Below are 14,683 nucleotides of genomic sequence, written 5' to 3'. Positions count from 1 at the left end.
CAGAGCCTTTCCCCACTCCAAGGAGCTGCCGGAGCATTTCCCCACTGCCTCCCCCCACCAGAGCTTTCCCCTGCTGCATGTAGCTACACACCGAAGCGAAGGCACAGCTTACTTTTCACCAGCTACACGTACCCCCCCATGCTGCCACCAGGGTAGACAAGGCCTAAGGAGGGGAGACATTCCTCGAGTTGCTCAATAGTGACATCTGCTGTCTGCTCAGGAGAATCCTTCCCAGGCGACTGCAAGATAGTGACGCAAGAAAGGCACAGTTCCATGATTATTTCTATTACAATGACACCTAGAGGCCCCTACCAAGATCAGAGCCTTATTGTGCTATGCTCTGAACATGCACATAATGACGAGCAGTCTCTGTCGCCACAGGGAGTGACTTGTTCAAGATCACACAGTCGGTCGGTGGCAGAACCAAAAATGACACTGAGGTCTCCTGGCTCCCAGTCCAGTGCTCTCTCCACTAGAACAGTCTGTCTCTCAATATAGGCTTTTGTTTGCTTCCCACCACCTCCTCCGCCAGTCCGTCTCTCCATTTCATGACTGGCCCCGGTTCCCTCTCAACATGGCATAGCGCCAGCCTGTGTGGGAATTCTACATGGGTAATACCAGTCCCTGGGCTTCTAAGGTTAGAGGGAAATGTACCATGTGCAGTAATACTTTTAATTTCTGAAGTTTCCTTACAGAGGAGGAGGAGGAGAGAGCCGGGCAATAATATTTTAGCAGTGTCACCTTTCCAGGCAGTCAGCAATAATGCAGCTCTTACGGAATCCTAACGGGTTTGCTCCTTAAAGATTTTCTCTTGTCGTTTGTGAGCCCGGTCTCCTGTGGGTACTTTCCCTGCTGTTTTGGGCCTAGGCCGAAAGCGCAACAAGACTTCACAGGCCAGCATGGCTTAAAAGTAAAAAAAGAGACTGTTGCCACCTTTTGGCTTATTTTATAATTGAGTCTTCTTAGAAAGCTTCTTTGAAGCCACCCTGATCTGGCAATCGTTTTCTTGGAAGAAAAATTTCCATTGTAGAAGCCTGAAGTTACTTGGTTTTGAACCTTTCTGAGTGCAAAGATTGACCTGGATCTGAATTAAGGGCAAGCTGTTATCACAGAAATCAGAGCTGGGCAAGAGCTAGTTGGTCATCTAACCCATCCTTCTGCCAGTGCAGAACTCAGATACCGTAGTGAGGGTGTGATGCGCTCCTTCCACAACAAACAGGAGATGAAGAAACTACCCAGGCATGATGGGATCCAAATCACCATGTTGACTAAGTATACACACTGCTGCTCTGGCTAGATTCTGGCAGTTTCTAAAAACATAGCACACAGTGAGCGCTACTAAAGGGCTCACAAACTATTTAAAGGAATCCTACCCTGCTATATATTGCAGTGGGGTATGATTGCCTGGACACTAGGTCTGTACGCTGCAGTCATGGGTACATGAGCTGCAATGTACACATGCCCGAGCTAGCTTTAATCTAGCTAGCTCACAAGAGCAATTAAGTTATGGCAGCACAGACTTGAGCAGTCACACCTTGGTTAATTACTTGAAGCCCACGGCTTCACTGCCAGGACCTGAGCTGTTCAGATTAAAGCTAGCTCAGGTATGTATAGACAAGCTGCTCTCACACTCTGTGAGTGCAGAGCAGACTTACTCTGAGAGAGGGCGGGGCAGGGTGGCGGTCTTGTAGTTACAGCATTGCAGGAGGACTCCGAAAATTGGCATATAATTCCTGTCTTTAACCCAGACTCCCTGCATGACCCTGGCCCAGTCAATTCCAGTGTGCCTCAGTTGCCTATTGATAAAACGGGGGTGCTGTATCTATGAGGTGTTCAGACATTACCGAGGAGGAGGTGGCATAAATACCTAGATCTAGAGAGAGAATTCCCTCCTCAGCTTTGAAACTCATTCCTACCCTACAGCTGAAAGAGTCCAAGGTTGTTTAACTTCTAAGCAGGCTTCAAGGCCCATCTCTTTATGGGAGGCCTTTGGTGCAGGAGATGTGACTTGAGGGTGCTGTTTAGTGGGGCTGGGGTATTCCTCCTCTTTTCTCCTCTGCTCTAGAGGTTAATCTGGTCCTGCTGTGGATGGTGGAGGCTGTACTGGGCTTGGAACTCTTGGCTGCACTAAGGCCAGTGGAAGTTTTGCCATTGATTTCATTGGGGCTGGGACTTTTCCCCATTTTTAAATAATGACATAAGATGCTTATTATCTGGGCCAGGCGGCTTTGCTGTGTCTGTCCTTAGAAATCCAAATAAATTCTCTCTGGGTGAGACTTTCCCTTATCTTCTGATGAGAAGCAAACTCTCCTTCCCACTTCACTCCCTTGCTTTACACCCTTCCTCCTGAGTCTGAAGACTTTGCCTCTTCCTTTCATTGTCTCCTCCTATCTCTATCTACCTCTACCACTTCTTTCTCACATGAAACCATCTTACGAATCCCAAGCTGCTTTATAGCCTTCAACTCATTTGTACACCTGTCCACTTGGTGGCCCACTTCACTGCAGTTTAAACACTCTTCTAATGGCCACAAGTTGGTTAAACGTGTCAGAAAATCACAAGCAAAGCCCCTCTGTAGCTGTCCTGGTAGCAAATGGTTCTCTGCTGGTATTGCTCACAGTCCCGCAAAAAGATGAGGGGTGTATTCTGTTTTCTCAGTGCTTTCTGCAATCCAGCCTCCATTTTTTGTTTGCTCTCTGAGTCTGGGGCTATGTGGAGGGTGGAATGACAATGCACCCTGTTTTGATCCTCCCTATTTAGGGTGGAGAAGTTCAATTCTGGACACCCATTTTCAAGAAAGATTAATTTAACCCGGAACAGATGCAGAGAAGGGCTACTAGGATGATCCGGAAATGGAGAACCGGTCTTATGAGGGGAGACTGGAAGAGCTTGGCTTGTTTAGACTAGCAAAAAGGCAGCAGGGAAGGGATGTGACAGTGCTCTATAAATACAATGGGGGGGTAAACACCAGGGAGGGAAAAGAGCTATTTAAGCTAAAGGACAATGCTGGCACAAGAAGAAATGGCCATAAATTAGCCATGAACAGATTCAGTCTGGAATTTAGACAAAGGTTTCTAACCATCAGAAGGGCGAGGTTCTGGAACAGCCTCCCCATAGGAGTTGTGGGGGCAAACAACTTGATTAGTTTTAAGAGAGCGAGACAAATTTATGAGTGGAACTTTGTGACACAGTTGCTTTTGCCGGTAGGGAGCAGGGCTCGGCAGCCCTGGGGCTCACTTCTGGTTTATTTTCCTAAAAGGTCATGCTTCAGGGTTTCAGCTGGCTGCCTGCAGGGGTCAGCAGGGATTAGCCCCTTCCCCTCAATGGATTCTGGGAAGGCTTTTTAGCTCCTTCCTCTGAAGCATCAGGGCTGGAGATGGGACACTGGGCAGGGAGGGCCAGGGCTCTGAGTTGGCACCGAGCACTCTCTTTCTCTCAGGTGCTTGGCTGGCTGGTTCTCGCTCACATGAGCGGGGTCTAACTGATCACCATATGTGGGGTTGGGAAGGAATTTTCCCCCAGGTCAGATTGGCAGTGACCTTGGGGCTCTTTCACCTTCTTCTGTAGCAGGGGGTGCAGGTCATTTGCCAGGATTATCTGGGTACATCTCATTGAATCATTTTTCTGCCATTGCTTGGTTTCTCATGTGCCACAGGCAGAGAACAGAATAGTCTAGTCTCCTGTGGGCTGTGCTACTTTGGTCTCATTTTGATTGTTGGGTTTACTGTCCAGCAGTGGCCTGTGACATACAGGAAATCAGACTAGCTGATCTGGTGATTCCTTCCGGCCTTGAACTCTGAGTCAGTGGAGTAAGCAGCAGACTGGGATTCAGGAGACCTGGGTACTATGACCAGCTCTGCTGTATGACCACATACTTGTTCCTTCTTCCTCTGTCTTGTCTGTTTAGACCTGGGGGTCGTGACCCCTCAGGGGATTGCAAGGTTATTACATGGGGGGGTTGCGAGTTGTCAGACTCCACCCCCAAACCCCGCTTCGCCTCCAGCATTTATAATAGCGTTAAATATTTTTAAAGTGTTTTGAATTTATAAAGGGGGGTCGCACTCCGAGGCTTGCTGTGTGAAAGGGGTCACCAGTACAAAAGTTTGAGAACCACTGGTTTAGATTGTATTCTATTTGGGATCAAGACTGTCTCTTACTAGGTGAATGTACAGGGCCTAGCACCATGTGGCTCCCATCTCACTTGGAGCCTCTGTGTGTTACCTTAATGCAAATAACAATAATATTTGGCAAAAGCAAAAATCAGATCAGAATCAAATCGTTCAGTGCCAGGGTTCCAGGAACTCCCTCTTCTCTGTTGCTCACTCACTCAGCCTAACCTTTCCCTTTATATTAAAGCGATGACCTTTGCTCTCAACCTGTGCACCCACAAATGCATCTAATGAAGATAAAAGCTGGGCATTGAGAGTTCCCCAGGACCTCACAGTCCAGAATCAGGTCACTCAGCAACATGTGACCCACAAACCTCAGCAGGATAAGCAAAGAGCTGTGGACTAGGTTGCCCTATCCTAGGAATGGCTGGCTGGCAGTGGAAGAGGAGGAGAAGCTGCTCAGGGGATCAGGAACTGCTGAAATGGAGCTCCTCTCCCAAACCACCTTGCCAAATGGGGCTGTGGGAGTTGGTGCCAGCTACTGTAGAAACTCCAGCAGTGGGAGACAGAGGAACTGGGACCTGTTCCCGATTGCTTTATTTCTCTAATTAAAGCAAACAATGCATTTGGAAAACAAATGATGTCCGTCTTATTAATAGTCTCTAACTATCGATAAAGTCACTAATCGAAAAGACACAATACTTACAACAATCCACTGAGACCTGGGCAAGGAATTCCGGCAACAGAACATCCCAGGCCCTAAAACCTAGGAGATTCATCTACAGCTTATGATATTAGTGGGGATCAAAGAGACAGTAAGATCATGTGATGCTAAAGCTTGGCTAAGCCATGGCCCCTCAAGGATTATTGAAAGAAACAATGGGGGGAGGGAGGAAAATGGCTCAGTGCATCTTATTATGATGTCAAGTATCAAAGGGGCAGCCATGTTAGTCTGGATCTGTAAAAGCGGCAAAGAGTCCTGTGGCACCTTATAGACTAACAGACGTACTGGAGCCTGTAATAATAACATCTTATTAGAGACGCATGGCGCTGTGTGGACGAACGCCAGTGTCCCAGACCCTGAAAAGCTTACCGTCTGCTGGGACAGGAGGATGAATAGTAAATGCTGGCAGTGTAGAGGGATGGAAGGATGAAGGTTTCCGCAAGAATATCATGCAATTGCTCTGGTGTGTGGTGGTAACCCCAGCCCTGAGGTGTGGCTTAAGCCTCTTCCCAGTTGCCTGCTGCTTGGAGAGGCTTCTTCCCGCTCACCTCAGGGTCTGGGTCCTCGGTTCCTTCTCTTGGTGCCTGTTGCCTCCACCCAAATGGGACCCCCTCCTAGTGCCTGGAACACGAGGGAGGCTGTGCCGCGGGGAAATATTTAGGACAGCAACTCCTCACTTAACGTCGCCCTGGTGAACGTTGTCTCGTTGTTACGCCGTGGATCTGTTAGAGAACGCGCTCATTTAAAGTTGCGCAATGTTTGCTTATAACGTTGTTTGGCCATGAAGGCTTGGAACAAGGGTGGGCTGGCAGCTCCTCTATCAGCTCCCCTCCAGTGCCTCCCCCCTGCCCCCCCGCTGGTGGCTCTGCGGATCAACAACTTGCCCCTCCCTCCCCATACCGCCTGCCTGCAGCAATCAGCCGTTTCACGGCGTTCAGGAGGCTCTGGGCAGGATGGAGAGGTGCAAGGACATGGAGCACAGCCTTGCCTTTCCTCCCCTCCCCACCCCGAGCCGCTGGACTGCCTGAAACAGCGGATTGCTGCAGGCAGGAGGTGCGCCGCCTCCCCACTCCCTCCCCGCGCCTGTCGCCCACCGCAATCCGCTGGTTTGTGGCGTTCAGGAGGCTAGGGGCAGGGGGGAGGAGTGAGGATGTGATGCGCTCAGGGGGAAGGGGTAGAGCGGGGAGCGGGAAGAGGAGGCAGGGCGGGGTGGGGATTGGGATAAGGGATGAAGTGGGGGGCGGGTCTGGGGCAGAGCTGGAGGTTTGAGCACCACCTGGCACTTTGGAAAGAACAGGAAGAGGAGCATCCGGACGATCCACCCTCTTTCCCCCTTTGACTCCACCACCTCAACCAAGCTTCCCAATCATTGCTGAGTACAGTAATACATTGTTTGTTTCAAATTGTTCCAGACGTATACTGTATATGTATATAATGTCTTTTGTCTGGTGAAAAATATTCCCCTGGAACCTAACCCCCCCCTCCCATTTACATTAATTCTTATGGGGAAATTGGATTCGCTTCACATTGTTTAGATTAAAGTCGCATTTTCCAAGAACACAACAACAACGTTAAGCGAGGAGTTACTGTACCAGATAATATACTAGGAGCGTAGCTCAATATACAAGGAATGAAACAATTATCACAATCGCCAATGTAACCCTACAACAACACAGGGGACTTTATTAGGTACAAGGGACAAAGGATAAGGAAAGAACACAAGTAACTACCTTAATAAAATAGCATTAATACCTTAACCCCTTTGCCTCCCAACATTTACAATGGGCCCTAATCACCCTGCTCCCTCCTGGCACCTGTCTAGGCAGCTAGTGAATTGAGAGTCAGTGCAGCGCTGTAATTGTTGGCCAGGGGTTGTTATGTCCAGGATTGCACCCCTAGGGAAGTGGCTGTATAAGGATGGGCTTTACTAACAGCATCGGCTCATAAAATGGGGAGGCAGAAATTGTAACACGCATGAAAAGTAAGCCACTGTTAAAAATGGAAGCACTGGAACCCAATACTTATGCCAGCTCTCTCTACGCCGTCACAATGCAGCAGAGATTCTGGAACATATAAAGAGGGGATCAACAGGACTGATTGGCATTTTTATTGCCCCAAGCAAGGTGCAGACCGTGTGCTCTGCCCAGCTTCCCTTCCCTTCTCAACAGCACCCGAGTCCCCGCTTTCGTAGGGCTACAGCCTCTTGTGCTCAAACGCACCACAGTGCGATCTAGCTGAAATGCTTGTTCTAAAGTTAAATGGGTTCCATGATGCATCTTTGCTTAAAACTAGCACTTCCCTTCTTTTTAAATAACTGGGGCCTTGGTCACTTGTGGTCATTAATGGTTCCTTGGCATGTTCCATAAGAATAAGGACATGAACCCTGACATCCCAGGCAAATGCCAACCTGAGTAATTGCATTTTCCACAGCTAAAAAAATCCCTACTGTAGCTTCAAGTGGGTCTGAAATTCTTCTTGACTTCCTGTCTCTGATTCAGGACCTACCTAACCCAGGGAACACCTCTCCCCTTCTCTATTACTATGATGGTAGAGATCAGTTATGGTGCTTTTACTGATAATCCTTAGCTTCACCTACAGTGCCTATTCGTGTCAAGAAAGCCAAAGGACATCCTGGAAATTACATGGGTGATGCTTGCTTTTGTTCCAGGGAAACTGAGGAAGAATCTAATTAGGGCTGGAAAGGTCCATGGAAGGGCAATGAAGATGGTAAGTAGGATGGCATGAGTGATGTGTGACTAGAGAAGAAAGTGCAAAAACTAAGCTTATTTAGCCAAGCCAGGAGCAGAGTTAGAAGAGTCTCAGCTGAAGTAGTGGAAGGGCATAGTGAAAACCGACCCATCTTTGGTTTTTTTACCCTGTATTTATTGCAAGTACAAGGAGTTAGTTGATGAAGTTCAAGTGCAGACAATGTAGAAAAAATAAGAGGAAATACTACTTTACCTAGTGTAGCTACGTTATGGCATTCAGAGCCAAAGGAGGTCATCCAGTCATCTACAGTGGATGGATAATGTCATGACCACAAACAGTTGTACCTATATAAGATAAGATCCTGTAATAAAGGTAATCAAATCTCATGCTTCAATGTATAAACTGATCTCCTGAGGCAGTCAAGGAAGAATTTTTCCACCCCACCCCACTGATGTACAGAACTGAACAGTTAGCTAGGTGAATTATGGAGGTAATATTTGACTTCCGTTGAAGCCTCGGGTACTGGCCAGTGCTGGAGGCAGGAAACAGGATTTGATGAGCCAATGGTCTAATTGTGTACGGCAAGTCCTACATAAGAACTGGGGAAATCACAAAATGGAATGTGTGTGATTAATGTGCTGTAGTGAACCATTTTGCTGCTGCGTTCAGAAATCTATGCAGTTCAGGAAACAGCGTGGAAGGTAAACCCTATTCAGACACCGAGGAATAACAGGAGGGAGTTTGTGCAATGGAATCTAAAATGTACTCGGGTATTCGAGTTTGTGGCTTGCTCAGACCAAGGATAAGGACCAATGGCCTCAAGAAAAAGTGTAACACTATCAATTTTCAATGGCATTACACTAGGGACAGACATGGCTTCTTTACATGAAGAGCAGCTGGATGCCATATTATCAAGGGAGGTGGTCACTGCAGCCTTTCACTGCAGGTAATCCAGAGTGAAATGTTGGTGGGAATTCCGCAGGAGATCAGACTGGGTGACCTAAGTGGCCTTTTGGCTCTGTTATTTCTGGGATAGATCTTGAAGGTCAGTGTCCACTCAGTCCTCACTTGGGCAAACTCCCGTAGATTGCAAGAGGCATTTAGTAAAACCTGATCTCAGTGGCATTGCATGGGGTGTAATTCCATGCAGAACTTGGTTCTGAGTGAGCCCCTCAGAATTTGGTGCCAGGGTTAGGAAGGTCTAGGTGAGTAGCATTCTCAGACAAACAGCCAAACGCTGTATCATGCAATGTTGTGAGCACTACCATATTGAAGTAAACAGAGATGTGAAGTATACTATTAAAAACTACCACTGAGAAACCATTCCCATATGGCACTGAATAATTTTACACAGTACTGGAGACTTTCACACAAATGCATGTAAACAGTGATTCAGAAAGGCACCTAGCTGACTAGTAGTTGCACCTCAAAATGGCAGGGTCATCCAAGGTCGTACTTTAGGTAACTGTTAGCAGGCAAACTTTCCTGTTGGTGACACCAGCTCACAGGCTGAGATGCTGAGGTCCCACTATCAAATTTGCTTTGAGTCTCAATTCACAGAGAATTAGTTAAATTGTATGTGACTCTAAAAATATAATCTATGTTGAAGCTGGGAAGAACCCTGGCATCCAGCCACTGCCCCAGCCACAGGCGCCGACTCCGTGGGTAGAGGGGAAGTCAGAACCTATGGCCCCAGCATATAGCTTCTGTGTATAAACAGACGTCAGTCTTCCTGTCCCATCCAGCATCTTCCACCAGCACTTTTGTCTACAAATTTTAAAATCATTGATGCACCATGGCACGGGGTTTCAGGCCGTAGAGGGAAAAAGGTGGGGGGAAGCTCCGTGACTGCAGCTCCTCACCTTTTGGGTGGTGAGGCCTAGCAACCAGAGTCCATAAAGCGGCCCTGGTCCTCAGGGCAGCATGGCCTAGCAGCCAGAGTCAATAGTCCGGGGCCATGACACCCAGTGCCTATCGCCTCAGGTGGTACTGCCCAAGATTCAGGGTCTCGGGCAGAAGCACCTCATGCTTCAGGCCTGGGCAGTAGTTGACGCTCCCCCTGGGGGAGGCTAGCTCCCTGTCCCGCCTCTTCCACCCGTGGCCTCACCCACACTCCACCCCAGGCCCCACCCCTTCCTCCTTTGGCCCCCTCCCCGCTTGGCCCCCTCCATCGCTTGCCATGTCCCTCCGCTCACCCGCAAGACGCCCCCCCCACCACGAGGCTCCCTGTGTCCCTCCCCTCCTCCACCCCCCTCCCCTGCGGGGGTGAGGAGCAACGCGGTGATCAGCAGTAGGGGCATAGCGATCAGCAGTAGGGGCATAGCGAGCAGATCGAGGGACGTGATCGTTCCCCTCTATTCGACATTGGTGAGGCCTCATCTGGAGTACTGTGTCCAGTTTTGGGCCCCACACTTCAAGAAGGATGTGGATAAATTGGAGAGAGTCCAGCGAAGGGCAACAAAAATGATTAGGGGTCTGGAACACATGAGTTATGAGGAGAGGCTGAGGGAGCTGGGATTGTTTAGCCTGCAGAAGAGAAGAATGAGGGGGGATTTGATAGCTACTTTCAACTACCTGAAAGGGGGTTCCAAAGAGGATGGCTCTAGACTGTTCTCAACGGTAGCAGATGACAGAACGAGGAGTAATGGTCTCAAGTTGCAGTGGGGGAGGTTTAGATTGGATATTAGGAAAAACTTTTTCACTAAGAGGGTGGTGAAACACTGGAATGCGTTACCTAGGGAGGTGGTAGAATCTCCTTCCTTAGAGGTTTTTAAGGTCAGGCTTGACAAAGCCCTGGCTGGGATGATTTAACTGGGAATTGGTCCTGCTTCGAGCAGGGGGTTGGACTAGATGACCTTCTGGGGTCCCTTCCAACCCTGATATTCTATGATTCTACAGTCTGGAGCTCCGGCAGCTTCCTGGCAGGAGTCCGCAGAGTGAGTCCACTCTCCTCCTTAGGCAGCCCAGACTGAGCTGAGCTGCTTCCTTTTATATCCCTCTCCCAGCTGGAGCATGCCCAGCAAGGGCGAGAGGGCACACTGCGTGGTTAACCCTTGCTGGCAGGGCTTTGGAGCGGAGCCTGCGGAGCAGCTCTGGAGCAGTGGAGCTGCAGGTTTTTGCCTGGAACCTGTCACACATTGTTAAAACAAAGCAAAACTCCTGTCCAGAGGGGAGCGGCCAGGAAGCGACAGAAGGAGGTCATTCCAAACGCCTACCCTGCCTGCTGGACAAGAACCCAAACCAGAGCCAATAGGCATGTTCTTGCACTATGAAGATGAGACCACGGCATAGTCATGCAATTGTTTCTTGCCGCAGTGAAATCGAGGATGAGGGGCTGAAGATTCTTGGCACGCCGCTTCAAAACCGATGTGTCATTAGCTTCCCTCTCGTCCAGCCACTGCTGTTATTTCAAAGAAGTTGCACAGGCATTTAAGGATTCCATCTAAGGCTACGTCCATACTCATGGCAGGGTGTAGAATACATACACCGCATGCCCTAGGCACAGATATAAATATCAGTTATGACAATGAGGCACTGCTTTGGCGAGCTGAGTAAAGACACACCGGAGCCTTAGGGTATGTGTCCTACACAGCTCTCTACACACCCATGCAGTGCTTCCCATGTCTACACTGCTATTTTTACCAGCGTAGTGTCCTGCTGCCAGAGCCTTTCTCTGTGGTGTGTAGCTACAAGTACCCTACATGCCACCACCAGTGTAGACAAGGCCTAAGGTACTGAAATAGCGCTCATTACTGTAGTATCTGAGCACCTCCCAATCTTTTAATGTAATTATCCTCACAAGAATCCTATAAGGGAGGAAAGGGCTGTTATTCCCATTTTACAGATGGGGAATTGAGGCACAGAGAGGCTAAATGACCTGCCCATGGAAGTATGTAGCATAGCAGGGAATAGAACTCCAGTCTCCTGAATTCTAGGCTAGTGCCCTAACCACTGAAACTTACGGCCTCTCCTAGAATCATAGACTCATAGACTATCAGGGTTGGAAGGGACCTCAGGAGGTCATCTAGTCCAATCCCCTGCTCAAAGCAGGACCAATCCCCAATTTTTGCCCCAGATCCCTAAATGGCCCCCTCAAAGATTGAACTCACAACCCTGGGTTTAGCAGGCCAATGCTCAAACCACTGAGCAATCCCTCCCCCCAAATAGGGCCTCCTTCACCATTTTGATTCGGTGTGCACCTTTAACATACACTTAAAGGTGTGGGGCTACTTTAAACTGTCCGCCCTTCCATCTTTGCTTCAGCCAGCATACCCCATTTGCCCGCTTCTCCTCCGACTGTTTTGATGTCTTTGTCCAAGCTGTTCCCTGCTCATGGAATGCCATCCCTGAACTGATCCATACAGCAGCTACCCTCCCCTCTTTCACATCCCAGCCCCAACACCCACCTCTACAATGATGCTGTCAAGAAATGGGCCAGCCAAGGCCCTGATTCAGCAAAGCAGTTAAGCACAAGGTTAATTTTAAGCACGTTTATGTCCCATTGAAGTCATGGCACTTAAGCACATGCTTGAAGCTGAACATGTACTGAAATGCTTTGCTGAGTAGGGATAGCGTTTGGCACATGCTTAAAGTTAAGTATGTGCTTAAGGGCTTGGCTGAGTCAGGTCCTAATAATGGAGTAGTTAGAAACAGAGGACGTGCACTTATTTAATGAAACCAGTGTGTATTAAATTGCATGTAAGATTATTGCATCCTTCTTAGCCAGGATACGTTATTTGGGGCAGGGACTGTCTGTGTGTGGTTGCTACTGCTAGCGCATTGTGTACTTGCAGATAATAACTTGCTTTTTTCTAACTCGTGTGCACAGCTCGGCAGCCATCCAGTATTAAAAGCCGCCTCACAGCCGGGAGATAAAACAAACAGCATCTTCAAAGCACCTTACAAGCAACAGCCAGGAGTCACTGCTCACCACTGCTCACTTACCCGTTAGGGGAGAACAATTCCCTCTATGGCAGGAATGGCTGGGTGGCCTGTGCTATGCAGGAGGTGAGGTAGGGGATCATAATGGTCCCTTCTGGCCTTAAAAACCTAGGAATTAAGCCTTGCAGTGTCCCAGAGGGATGGGTGATCATCATTATCCCTCGTTTCTAGATGAGGCACAAGGAAGTGACTTGCCAAGCACACAGAGGGACATGGTCAGAGGCAAAATTAGAACTCAGGATTTCCTGGCTTGGAGTCCTGTAGTTAGCCCATGCCTGTCTCAACAGGCCAGATCCTGCTGTCTTGACCTGGCTAAAACACCCACTGGGGTCAATGGGGAATGTTGCTGAGTTCAGACAACTGCCGGATTTAGGTAAGTGCATCAGAATGGCCATCCTGGGTCAGACCAATGGTCCATCTGGCCCAGTATCCAGTCTTCTGACAGGTTTCAGAGTAGCAGCCGTGTTAGTCTGTATCCGCAAAAAGAAAAGGTGTACTTGTGGCACCTTAGAGACTAACAAATTTATAAAAAGAAAAGGAGGACTTGTGGCACCTTTGAGACTAACCAATTTATTTGAGCATTAGCTTTCGTGAAGTGAGCTGTAGCTCACGAAAGCTTATGCTCAAATGAATTGGTTAGTCTCTAAGGTGCCACAAGTCCTCCTTTTCTTTTTGCGAATACAGACTAACACGGCTGTTACTTTGAAACCTAACAAATTTATTTGAGCTTAAGCTTTCGTGAGCTACAGCTCACTTCATCGGATGCATTCAGTGGAAAATACAGTGGGAAGATTTATATACACAGAGAACATGAAACAATGGGTGTTACCATACACACTGTAACGAGAGTGATCAGGTAAGGTGAGCTACTACCAGCAGGAAAGCGGGAGGGAAAAAACCTTTTGTAGTGATAATCAAGGTGGGCCATTTCCAGCAGTTGACAAGAACGTCTGAGGAACAGTGGGGCGCGGGGAGAGTGCCAGAGGCTTCAGAGGGAGTGAATAGATCAGGGTAGTTTATCCAGTGATCCATAGTTATTTTCCTGTGAGTTCAGCTGCTTTTTTCATTCTAGCCTAAAAATGAAAACATTTATTATCCTCTCAGAGCTGTAACCTGAGCATTGTACTGCAGAATCACCCACCCACCCCTTCTCCCAGCCTAGCGAGCGGATAGCTGAGAGCCTCCTCCTCTTGGAGGACTCCCTGCCATCCTCTGCTAACACCCTTTTACTTCAGCCTGCATCAGACTGACCATCAGTCCAGAGGAGGAGGGCTGCAGGCTGCTTCCTCTGGAGCCTGCCAGGGCCACCCTGAGTTAGCTGGAGGAATCTAGAGAATGACTCTCCCCCCTCTCCCGGGCTGACCCCTGCACGCAGAGCTCTGGGCTGATTGCAGGGTGTTCCTCGGCCACCAGCGTGTCAGGCTAGCCCCTCTCCTTCTACTCTGATATGGCATCAAATCAGCCTGTCTCGCTAGATCAGCCTGATTCAGTATATAGCAGGGTTCCTGCTCCTCTGCCACAGGGTCAGAGTTTTACAGATCTCATCAGGGCAGCAATTTGTACCTGCTCATTTGCATTTCTTCCCGCCCTTTACCAGGCAATCTTCAGGATCATTTAGCATCTTCTTCCAGCCTCTGAAATGCCACCAAAGTGCCTGTCATCCTAAATCAGGGACATCAGAGCTCGTTTCCCCACTCCAAGCTGTGTTTGTAATGAAGAAGGAAAGCAATATCGGCCACGTGAATGTCTGTGGTGCACCTGTCCGTTCCAAACGGATCCCACGCCGACCGACAGGTGAGTTGAGGTGATGCACTGCAGAATCAATCCTTTTGGGATGACTCCCTGTTTTTCTGCTGCAAACTCTTCCAGGTGTGTTGAGATAGAACACACCAGCTGCATGGGCTGGTATCTTCTAACACACCAGTGATGCGCCATGTGCCATATACAACATGGCCTAACATTCCAGCTGCAGGGATTGGGGAACAGAGATATTGACATGATTGTGAGTACTGAAGCACACAACATTTACAAAGATATGGCCATTAACGACTAGCTGAGGTCTACAGACAGTAAGAAAAGGTTCTGAACTACGCTAGCTCTGGTCGCCAGAGAGCATGAATTGGATGGTAAGACTCAGTAAAACAGATACACAGACGACCTTGAAACAACAGGGATGATCCAACAGAAGGGAATGAAAGCT

At 48.6% G+C, this 14,683-nt stretch overlaps 1 protein-coding gene across 1 annotated transcript in view; it reads left to right on the top strand.

The window, feature by feature from the left end:
* The window catches only part of XKR6 (XK related 6), a gene marked incomplete at its 5' end in the record, with an annotated part of 335,369 nt that overhangs the window by 21,470 nt on the left and 299,216 nt on the right, over positions 1-14,683 (top strand). Inside the window, one exon of the transcript XR_014710952.1 lies at positions 14,081-14,277. The remainder of the gene's footprint in view (positions 1-14,080; positions 14,278-14,683) is intronic.

The sequence above is a fragment of the Lepidochelys olivacea genome (assembly GCF_965140295.1).
Source record: "Lepidochelys olivacea isolate rLepOli2 genome assembly, chromosome: 3".
Lineage (NCBI taxonomy): Eukaryota > Metazoa > Chordata > Testudines > Cheloniidae > Lepidochelys > Lepidochelys olivacea.
The sequence above is the reverse complement of the archived record's forward strand: the minus strand, read 5'-3'. Positions and strand labels throughout refer to the sequence as shown.